The sequence below is a fragment of the Agelaius tricolor genome, unplaced genomic scaffold (assembly GCF_023055355.1).
Source record: "Agelaius tricolor isolate 1412-34295 unplaced genomic scaffold, bAgeTri1.0.p SCAF_1, whole genome shotgun sequence".
Classification (NCBI taxonomy): Eukaryota; Metazoa; Chordata; class Aves; order Passeriformes; family Icteridae; genus Agelaius; species Agelaius tricolor.
The window spans coordinates 28,523,906-28,535,999 of NW_027269261.1; the positions used below are offsets into that span (position 1 = coordinate 28,523,906).

The 12,094-nt window shown below is 36.4% G+C and overlaps 1 protein-coding gene across 1 annotated transcript in view; it reads right to left on the reverse strand.

Annotated features, from left to right (window-relative positions):
- The window catches only part of BABAM2 (BRISC and BRCA1 A complex member 2), a 164,673-nt gene that overhangs the window by 115,574 nt on the left and 37,005 nt on the right, over positions 1–12,094 (reverse strand). The gene's annotated exons all lie outside the window — the stretch shown is intronic.

The following is a 12,094-nucleotide window of genomic DNA, read 5'->3' on the forward strand; positions in this document are numbered from 1 at the left end:
TATGCTGGCAGAAATTTTTATTACAGGTTCACTGTATTTCAAGAAATAGCTAACAGAAATAAAAATGATAATACAATTAAGATAACTGTGTCAGTAGCACAGTAGTGCTGTTACCACTCCTGTAATTGGCTTAGATCAGTCTTCTGTGCACAGTTAAGTTTTATTCAGGAAGTATTTGGTGTTACAAACCACACCTAATGTGACCAACGTTGCATGCCTACATCTAGCTGACCAAAAAAGGACCTATGTGAAAGGCAAAGGGGGACTCACCCTGTAGTCCATGCTGTTAGGACATGAAGGAGCACTGATTGAAAGTACTTAGGTACTCATATGCTTTGCACTTGGATCTTCAAGCAGTTTTCTTGATACCACCTCAGAGCATGTTAACACAATCATGTGGCTTTTGGTGAGCTTTGAGCATAAGTAAAATCAATCTGCATTTCATAGAATCATGGCATGGTTTGGGTTGGTAGGGCCCTTAAAGGTCACGTAGTTCAGGGGAGGGACACCTTCCACTAGACCAGGCTGCTCAAAGCACTTTCTAACCTGGCCTTTGACACTTCCAAGGACAGGGTATCAGCAGCTTCTCTGTGCAACCGGTTCCAGTGCCTCACCATCCTCACAGTAAATAATTTCTTCCTTATACCTTATTATAATTTACCCTATTTCAATTTAAAACAATTACCCTTTCTCCCACCACTCCATGCTGTTATAAAAGCTCCCCCCTTCCAGCTCTCTTGAGGGCCCGTTTAGGTACTAGAAGGCTGTATATCACACAGATATTTGACAAACTAGCTGCAACAGAATTTTAAATTGCATGAATTGTACAGTTAACATTAAGAAACTCAGAACTAGCACAGACATCTGCATTTTACAACTAAGTGATAAAATACAATAGCTAAAATACAGTTAGATGCCACGTTACTTCTTTCTGTAAGTTGCAGATATTTCATAAACAAATTCGTATTTTGTGTAATACCAAAAGTCATAAATACAAGTAATAAACACAAGTGAATGAGTTCCACAGAGAACTTGTTGAGTCTCTGTCCTTAGAGATACTCAAAACCTGACTGGACAAGGACCTGGACAGCCTAATCTATCTGATCCTGCCCAGGCAGGGCAGCTGGGCTAACGATCTCTATCTAAAGGGTCCTTCCAACCTCAGCTAGTTTTAGCTTTATGAAGAGGTTCACAAAAAGCTCAAACTGAAACAGGATCTTAGCAAGGTGAGACTCCACAGCTCTGGCCTTAAAAAAACAAATGACCTCGTGTATAAATTTTATCTTCTGATTCCCCTGATACCCTGCAAAAGCAGATAGGAAGTTTAATCAGTTACTCATCAGGCACCACGCTTCAGCTCTACAATGAAATTTACTTGTAGCCTGATCTCTAACTAAGATGGCTATTTCCATTAAAAAGGGTTATAAATGTTATTATTTCTGATGACTTTGGATATGTCCCTATGGAATAGTTTTATACAGACTTCAGTACATGTGTATGGTGGCTCAATATTTCAAGTGTTTATCTTTCCACAACTATACTTTTTTCCCACTTACGTAATATATATTAAGATCTTACCAAAATGAACTTGTAATTTTCAGCATCATCACTTGAAATATATCAGTCTAATTTGTCAATGAAAGCAACGGGAAGTATGTATTGCTGTGTTTTACATGCATGAACAGCTACAGGATTCAACTGTATTCCTATTTTCCTGCTCACTCTGATTCTGGTCAAAAGGGCTGCTCCACATGGCTAAAATGCTATTCTTGAACCTATGCCTTTAAAAGTTACTCCAGTGCCACAGACTTGACATTTGTTCACAGCTTGATGTAAAAGTACTGTTTTCTCCTCCTTCTAGACAGTAGGAACACTTACAAAATGGTAATATTATCATTGTAAAATCTTAAAATGTAAACTACAATCCAGAGGAATTGGTAAATTGGTGATACACTAATGCAATTCATATAAGTTCCTCAAATACTACAGAGTGACTGAAAACCTTGTTCTACCTTGTCTGCTACCTACAGTTGGTAAAAATTTGTTTGCAACTTGAACCTATTTAAGCTTATCCAATTCTACAAATACTAGAGAAAATCTGTCAGGTAAGACAGCATCTTCTAGGAAACACATTTTCTACCATGCAGCCTGAAACCAGACTGCATATAACCTTAAATTTCCTGTTCCCAAGCTGCTGCTCAAATAAAACATTTCCAGAAAGCCAGAGGATGTAATATGCCAGTATGTATTGATATCAGCCAGACAAGTGGGAATAACCTTTCCTCCTAATGACATTGGTATAACACAATAGAAATGTTCTGTCAAAGGAAATGACCAACAGTATTTTAATAACTGACCTAAATGCAACTGAACCTTTTGTTTTTTAAATAACATTACACTACAGAACAAAAAAAGAGCAAGAGGAAATCCATTGTCATTTGTGCGGCACAGAGCTAAAGGAGTGCTCTTTTCAAAGAATTCAAGAACATTGCATCAAAACAGTGTTTATTCTGAATTGTCTTAAAGCTACAGGAATTAAAATAATGATTTGACTGTAGGATCCTTACTAAACACCTCTCATTCAGCAATTCAAATTTCAGAGTACAAACTGGTTATAAAAACAAACCACCTGAAGAACAATTCAACTACCCATTCAGGTAGTTGAATTATAATGGATTCTCACTGCTGAAAGAAGAAACATTCAAGGGCTACATAAATTTTCTGAAGCACAAGTTCTGATTTATATAAAATGGTTTTAGCTTTAGAATAATATTATTGTAATGCATGTTATTTGGCATTTGGCCCCTACATTTCCATCCATTTTGTTAACTTTGCAGAAGGGCTGTACTTTCCACACGATCTAAACTCCTAAATTTTAACACAAACTCTAACGAATATAATGCCATATTTATGTACGAAATTTCTTTTTGCATATCTTAGAGTAACTTATTTGCCCTAAGCACTAGGTTCATTCACCAGAAAATACTGTTAAACAACTTTAATCCAATTTCAACAGGATGTGAAAATATGTGCTATATTGTTCTCAGATTCAAACAGCACCTTCTTTAATCTTCCTTCTGGTTTTGAAATCAAAGATAAAGTAAGCAACTACCTGTAAAATACAGGTAGTTGTAAATGTAAAATACATTGTTAAATCTAGGGCAGAATTTGATTTGTCAAGTTTATCCCTTTCAGAGTGCCTACATTGCTACAATTTCAGCATTAGGCAGAGTCTTCTGAGAACACACAATTCATCATTTTATTTGATGCAAGTAGCATCCTTGCAACAGTAAGTTGACCATTTCTATAGAGGGAAAGGACCTTCTAAATAAGAATTTATTTAGTGATGCAGTATTGTTGTCACTATTAGACTTTGGAAATCATCAAAATCTTAAACATAGAGCAAAAGCAGTAGTAACCTGTATGCTTCATTTTCTGATTGTTTGCCTGAAGGCTACATTCCAGCTGAACCAATCCTGCTTTTTAAGAGATTGTAGTTAAGAAGATTTAAAACATTAGAAGACCAGAGCTTCTGGTGTTTGTGTTTCACGGCTTCAAGTTCTGCTTGAAAACTCAAATCTTGTGTAAGTATTAAAATCTGATGCAACTTCAAGATTATGAGGTTTAGTTGTTACAGCTTTAAAAAAATCCTGGGAATAAGAACACAGACAGATCACTGAAGCCAAGTGGAATACATAAATAACAAGACAATTATGTATATAGAAAAAGACTTATTGCTTTCTGTGGCTTATATCAAAATCTTCTGCCTTGCTCACAAATCTATACATTATCATTTTACCAAAATCACATGCATGCTGAAAAGATTTTTTTTTTCGCCTGAATTTGCTATAAAATTGTGACTAAAATGAATTTTATAGAGAAAAAAAATTATCAGAGTGACTGGGATATTGACAGACTGAGTTACATATTTCACTCAATAAATCCTGTCTAATTTGAAATGAGATTTCTGCAGGATTTCCAGAGAGTTAATAAAGTTTAACAGAACAATCATTAATGCATTTAAAATAAAGAAATTCAGACTTGGATACAATCTCTTGCCTTGTTTGCCAAGAGATATCTTTAAATGACCTCTGCAGTGCAAACTCCCCAAGTTACTCAACAGTTAGCCAGTTAGACTGCAAGTGGCCCACTGTACAACAATATACCAGCATGAATCAACCCAAACTGCATCTGCAATTAGCCCTGCTGCACTCATGCTGATCTCACATGATGGCCTACATGCACAACTCACATTGGTTAGGACCATCGTTAATGTTATCATTTTTTTCAGTGTATCATTGAAGGACTTACCTGACATTTCTGAGCACACAGATGAAGGCTCAAATAAACAATTCTCTTCTGTCTAAACACTGCTTGCATGTGTCTAGACATGATCTCCACTAACACTATGAGCAACTTCATGCATCAGATCTTAATTTAAACCTTTCAAGTTTTAATTTCAGTGCTTTTTTTTTTTTTTTTGGTTTTGCCATACTGCAACTTGTGTAACTTCCATCTTCTAGAAAGATCAATTGTTGCCTCATCTTAAGAAGTACAGAAGTTTTAGTAGCAGGTTTAGTAGCATCCCAAGATGACTGCACATTCTTGTGGACACAAAAGTCTGCTAATGTCATCTGTGACAACTGGGTAAATCCCATTTTTCCAGTTAGGGAATGAATGAAAAATGATCTTCAGGAATAAATTCAAAATGGCCTGCAGAAAAACTAATAGAATGAGAACTTCCATCTGATAGAGACTAGACTCCAGAAGCATCACTGCCCACACAGCTGTAGCTATGGTCATACAGAAGATGGCCAATAACTATTTACCTATCCATAAGTAAGCAATTCAACATAAATACGTTAAACGCTCCCTCATGGCAGAAGTTGTCCTGGCTGACTTTTTTCATTATAGAACAAAGTTTCAGGACAAAGTCTTTCAGAAAACAGTTATCTAGACCTTTAAGTGATTAACCAATAGCACGCACATTCACCAAGTTTTGCCCTCCAGCTCATGTTGTGTGGCAACAGGAATGGAAAAATAGTATTCAATTATTATACAGAGATTAAAAGACCATAGGCATCCATCAAACTGTGTCTACACTGGAGAAATCCAAGTGATTCAGGAGACCTCTTCTGACAATCTGCCAGATATTAAGTTAAATAATCTCACCAAGGAGCATTGATTTCCACTAAGAAGTATAACCCCAGAAATTTTGTCAGGCTCCACATTCAATTTGTGACTTCCCTGGCTCCTGATCCTGTCTGCTGACAGAAGCAGGCTGCATAGTAAGCGAACAGTTGGAAAGGGAAAGGCTTTCTTGACATTCAGACATGACCAGAGTTGAGAAAATGAATTCACTTGAAGTTGGTATAAAAGGCAGAGTAGAGCTGTTATAAGGCCACCCACAGAGTGCAATTTAAGCCATTTCAACAGTAACTCATTTAAATGAGTAGCAATGACACCAACTGGATTTCCAAAAGAGACAAGGAAAATTTGCAGCCTGACACTATCAGTTCTAGTGAGATCTTACAGGTGAGGCAAGTGAAAAACCCCCAACAAAGTAACTTCTCAGCCCTATTAAGCAAAGACATGCAGAGTTTAGCTTTCCAAAGATGCCATACTATTCAACTTCTGGCAAAGAAACCACATTTAAATTTTGTTCTGGAACATTCTGTGCTTTGTAGTCTTTCCTTTATCCTTCCAAAAAAGCTAATCAAGAACCTATGCAAACTACTCAGTGTCCATGATCACCTATTCCCCATTTTTTTTTTCACAGTACAATGGGCCTCATGTTCCATAAAGCTGCTAATTCATAGGCTCCTTAACAGGTTATTGCTTATTTCATAACTCCAAGTAATGTCTGCAGCCAACTGTAATTCCACACTATCAGAAATGAAATACGGTAACAATTTCTAATTGATTTGAAGTTGTTTTTCTTTGAAATGTGTTTAAATACCCAGGTTGCCAGAATATCTTCCAGGAATGTGATTTTAAAGAAGACAGATTGCAACTGTTTTTCCTGGCTATACTACAGGAAATAACAGCAAGATCTTATTTTAAGTTAGTGTACTTCTATATTTCTAAGCAAGAAATTAACTTTCATGAGAAAATGTCAGTAAACAAAACCTCCCAAGCCCGTAACAGTGGTAATGCATTTCTATAGCATCTTTCATCCAGAATTATCATAAAGAATAATGTTAAGTACAGATTTGCATTTTGTTTATATCTCTGCACACCACATGCACACAACTTGCATCCTACAGTGGCCTAAAATCAGTACCAATATAACTTTTTACCCAAAATGAGAAAGATCACAGTGTGATATCAGCACTTATCCTCCACATAAGTACAGAGGATATACTGGTCCAGTGGTTACAGCATTAGCCTAGAAACTGGCATATCTGGTTTCAGTCCATGCTTTGCTCTACTCTGCATAGGCCACCACAGGGAAACTGCTCATAGAAAAAGGCACAGGATAATTATCTACCATATGCTCACATCTTTCTATCAACAGATATTTTTCACAGTATTTGCAGGGCTGGAGTGTTATAACAACTTCAAAGGCTTCAGTATCTTAGCAGCCAGCACTTAAACATCCTACAGGCTGCAGCTTCAAATCAATCACTGTAAACCTACATGCCATCTACTTGTCATCTTGTTTTCACAGGTTCTTCATATCCCTCTCCCCCAAAGCACCACTGGAACAACTTTCTGGAGCGATCTTCTTGAAATGATAATTTTTGGGCCCAAGCAACATCAAAACTTAACATTTCATAAAAACAGTCCAACTCTGGAGCAATTCTGTCATTGCAAATACAACCAATGAATTGTGTGCTCTGCTGCCATGAATACCAGATAAAAACGTTTGGACAAAGCAAAGCTTGGGATTGTCAGTATTTATTTTAATTTTTGTCTTTGGCAAGAGGCTGTGAAAACTGGATACAGGAATTAGAATAGCTCATAAACACTTAGCTGAAATCCCATAAACCTGAGAGCCTTGAATTAGCAAGAAAATATAGAGCAGGAAAACAACATAATAAGAAATTAATTCTGCTTTCAGAAGAGCATCTTATATCGTGCATGAAATTATTTTCCCTTTTTTCTTCCACTGGCTACACAGTGTGCTTCTTGATAAATGATGCAATACCCAAAGCAGCTCTATAACAGATTCCAGCAAATCTGACACATGGAGAACACTCTTCAGCATTCACCTAGAATAAATGCAAAACTGCTGCTCAAGTACCATTCACCCAAAAAAGGAGTAAACTCAGCTTCCAAAGGTTACTACAATTTTTTTCTATTTCCTGCTGAAGGAGAAGTAGAGGCAGCTGATCTTGGTAAGTTAAGAGTACTCAGGAAATCCAGAATCTGTGAAGCTGAGCCCAGGAGAACATTTTTATGTTGTGCACTGTTCCTAAAAGAGTCTGCTTGTTTCTCTCACAGACCTCTCTTAGAAGAAAATCAGACCCTTAAAATCTACAACTGCATACTATCTGATTAATCTCCTAAAGACTTGACAAATGCATAAACATTTCTTGTCCTGCTTTGCTAAGGAATTAGAGCAAGTTTTGTTTCTTTACAGACCTCTCAGCACACCTCTCTCAAAGCAGATACCTTTACCTGATCCAAGAGGGAATTTCTTAATTCCCTCAGCATGTATTAAATTCTGGGTTAGTGAATCCAATGCACTAATTATTAGTTTCTCCACGTGAGTAGAGTGCACTTTTTCCCCCTGGGAGTTGGCTACCAGGTGTACATATTTAACTAGATATGGCAAGTAAAAGGAACAAAGCACGAAGACAAGAAAAATTCCCCCACAAGATACAGGCACATGCATCTTTTCCCTAAAGACTCACTTACCATGCCCTGATGGCAGTGTGAACAGACCTCAACTCCTCAGACCCTCAGTGGAGCAGAGAACAGACCACTGTCAACGCTTCACCTCAAGAGTCCCTGTCAAATAGCAAGTCTTTCACTCTTATCAGCTCCTGTGGTTTTTTTCCTTTCCTGTCAACACAAGTAATTTTAGCTACAGCAAAAAGGCAGAACCTTTACAGCTAATGTTTTGGATAGCATCCACTAACATCCCTTGAGCATTTATCTGCACATGCAGAACTGCTTTCTTGTAACCATTTTTCCCCTTCCAAAATCCCACAAATTAAAATCAATGTATCACAAGGTGGATCTCACTGTTGTGAGAGCAGTATTGCCATCTTTATTTTCACATCTGTACTATAAGACCTTGAAAATACAGTCCCTAAAAAAACACTTACAAAATACTACTGTGTAAACCGTAAAATATTAGAAATCACAATTATTTCTCTATCATACCAGAAATATTATTGCATATTAGTCCTCTCTTTAAAAAAAAAAGCATGGAAACACTCATTTGGTTCCTTTATGAAAGTAAAAGCTGCATCTCTAGGAAGATAGGTATGTGGAAGAGTTCATGTAAAACTATTTGAACACTTATACTGCAAACAAAAGACTCAAGATACTGACTAAATTTGAATTATATTTCTGTAGTTATCTCTAAAAAAGAACAGATATGCCTGAGGAACTGAAATAGAAGATAGCAAGGGAACACAGATTTAAAAGAATGTAAAGAATGAGTAAAACAAAGAGAGGTTTTGAAACAAATATAAGCTGAAACTCAAACTGGTAAAAAGGAAAGAAAATCTATCTTCAGCTCTCCTCCATTTGGGGAAATGAATAGATCTTTTGAAAATCACCCTGAGTGCAAAGACATTTATTTCTTTGCCCCAGCAATCACTTCTGAAGAAAAGAACCTTCAGGGTACCAAACTTAAACTAATTTCATTGGAGAAAAGTGCAATTATAAATTATAACACAATTCACAAGCCAGAATTAAATCAAATACAAAACTGCATTATTAGACAGAATTTCTAACTGTCCTTCTGTAATCAGTTAATTTAAAAGTTTTTTCTACTTGAATATCCATAAGCAATGACCAACTTCCTCTACAGAAAAATGAATTATAATAGCACATCAATGTGAATTCAACGGGCATACTACACAGAATTTAAATGTATTCTCAATTCAGGAAGACTGTCCTAGAGTCAGTCTTTTCTCTCAAAAAAAACCACACTCCTACCCAAACCCCTTGTAAACCTGTTTCTACAAAGCTAACAAGAGCTGTTGTCTTCAAGACATGTAATTTTTTACTGTTTATAGGGTTCTTGTAAGGAAGCAGAGTGTATTGTGAGAGGAACACCACAGATAAGGGCCAGAATCCTTTCATTTTCCACTTGTTTGTCTGATAATACTTTTCTCACAATTAAAAAAAAAAAACACTGCTCAAGTAAAGAATGATTATACATTAATAAAGTGAACCAAAAAATAGTCAGAAGTACATTACCACTTTGCTGGTTTACATTAAAGAATTATAAATGCCAACGTATTATCATTGTACTCCCAAACTTCCACCTCAAAGATGTTCTGCTTTTATATGTCTGGCTTGGGATATCCAGCTTTATATATTTGCTATGAGCCATGGCTCAAAAGTGAATGATTTTCAGGAATTCATTATACCACCCTTACCACTATCAAGGACTGTATTTCCTGCAAAGGAAAGACATGCAAACCTAAACATCTTTTTCAACCTTTTACATTAAGATTTAAGCATCCTGTTATTCTGTTCTGGTCCAAGCTTCTGGCCCATCTAAGCCTATGACCATGAAAAATACGGTCAAACTCACATGAAAAACGGAAATTATTTTTTCCTAAAACAATGCTATGAATGGAAAACCATAAATGTTTTCTCCCCCTATTTTACTAGTGCACCATGATTAAGTCCTTCATTGCATGCACTTTATTTAGTATGGCAGAAAAACATTTTCTCCCACTTTGCCATCCTTCAGTCAAATGCCCATGCACATTCCTAATGCTCTCCAAAAACTAGTCTCTCCTGGACTGAAATACTATATTTTAAAAGCTAATATTCTCTATTTTTTCATATTCTAGGGATAAATTGCATTATCAGAGAAGCTTGTGCCAAAAAATGAAAGGAAATGTTTCCCCGTGGAGCCCTTCACAAAACGAATGGAATTCATTTTGCCTTCTGCACTAGCAAGATTTAAGCAAGAAAGGCAAAACTACCTAGCTTAACAGATATTTTGCTCCCTTGAAATTAAAGAAGTATTATCAAATTATAGATCTTTCTTTTTTTTTAATTTCTGGACTCTAGGTGAAAAGTCGAGCCAAAATGCTGCAATTAAGTAAAGCACAACTTTTAACCTCAGCACATTCTCTTCTGCTTATGCTTTGAGATAGAAAGCCAGGTTTTATAAACTGTGCTAGGAAATGCTGAAGTTTAGCAAAAAGAAAGTGAGGTAAATACATGCAATGACTACACATGAATAGAAAATGGCAAAGTAATACAGTGTGGCTAACCATCTCTCAGCCCTATAAATATTAACAACTCTAGACAAAAACGACAAAAACAAAAGGCTGCAAGAGAAATTAATAAGACTAAAACAAGGAGAAAAATGAATAATTTCCCAGTGTAGAAAGGTTTTGATGGACTCAAAGATGGAAAGATGAGAGGAAAACCTTTCCGGTCATCCTCTTGTACTCCTTCTGCTGGACTGCATGGCCACCGTCTTCACCACACATCTGCAGAGATAATCCTAACACTTGCTCTCAGCAGCGTGTGACTTTTGAGAAGGACCTCCTGAATGCTGGCCTCACACATGCTGCAGCCAAGCTGACCAGGCTATGCCAGGAGAGGATTCCCAGCCAGAATCCTCTTTTGGAGATTTCTCATTTTAAATCCAGTACTTATTCAACTTGGCAGAGGGGCTGAATCAGATAATCTCCAGAGGGCCCTTCCAACCCTAACTATTCTTTGATTTTGTGATTCCCTGAGGAACAGTGTGGAGCTCAGACACCAAAACCAGATCAAAATACATTCAAAACTATATTTTTTCAGATCTGGCTTTAAAAGGAATGCTGTACTGGTATATCTCTATTTTCAAAAACGTGAACAAAAACGTATACCGTAAGTGCCAACAATACCAGTCAAAAAGTCCTTGGGAAAGTTCCTGAAAAAATTACTTCTCTGATGGTATAAAATGTGGTTGTTTCCCATTGCCTATCAATACCAGACAAACTTCAGCAAGGCTGCAGTGACTATATGCATATATATATATATTTATACACACATACACATATATATACATGTGTGCACACATACCTGCATTCCCCACATGTACAAATAGGTAGGATCAATAGAGAGGGACAGGAATAAAAAGTTTTCAGAATTAATGTTTGTTTCAGAAAATTAAATGTTAAATAACATGGGATTATAAATAATCAAAACATATATTGACATATAAAGTCAAGACATGGCTGAAAAATCAACACAATAAATGGGAATATAAAGTAGTTAAAAATAAGGAATTCTAATAAACTGAAGGATCCAATTGTGCATTCTGTTTCACATAAATTCCCCAAATTCAAATGAAGCTGAAGTAATTTAAGGCTTTCATTACAAGAGCAGCAGGTTAGGGGGTCCAAGAATGAAATCTGCTGCTGCCATTTGAAATGGAGCACACAAAAGAGCTAAACAGGTTGAACTCACCCATGCATTTCTCAGACAAGCAGAACCCACTGCTGTGGCTTTATATTTTAAAATCACACTCCAAAATCAATGAACTCATTGCCCTTATGGGGAGCTCTCATGCTAGAACACATAAAAGCTGAATCCTTGCTAACAAAACAACTGTCAGACTTTTTAGAACAAAATAGTTCAAACAACATTAGTTAATATAAGGGTTGTTTGAGCTTTTTTGGAGCTTCTGTGAGCAGGGGGACAACTGACACTGTTAAACATGTGTCTCATGCACCTGAGTAAATAAATAAAAATTAATGGAAAAGGGGGATATTTAAAGGATCTCTTCACTACACATTAAAAGCTAACTCAGCAACCAACAGAAATAATGATTAAGACTTTGAACAGAGATCCAGAAAAAAATACAACCTTCACGATAGTACTCATATAGCCAAATGAGTCTAATAAGCACAAATACAAGAACTTAAAAATAAACATTGGTCTACACAAGATATAGAGT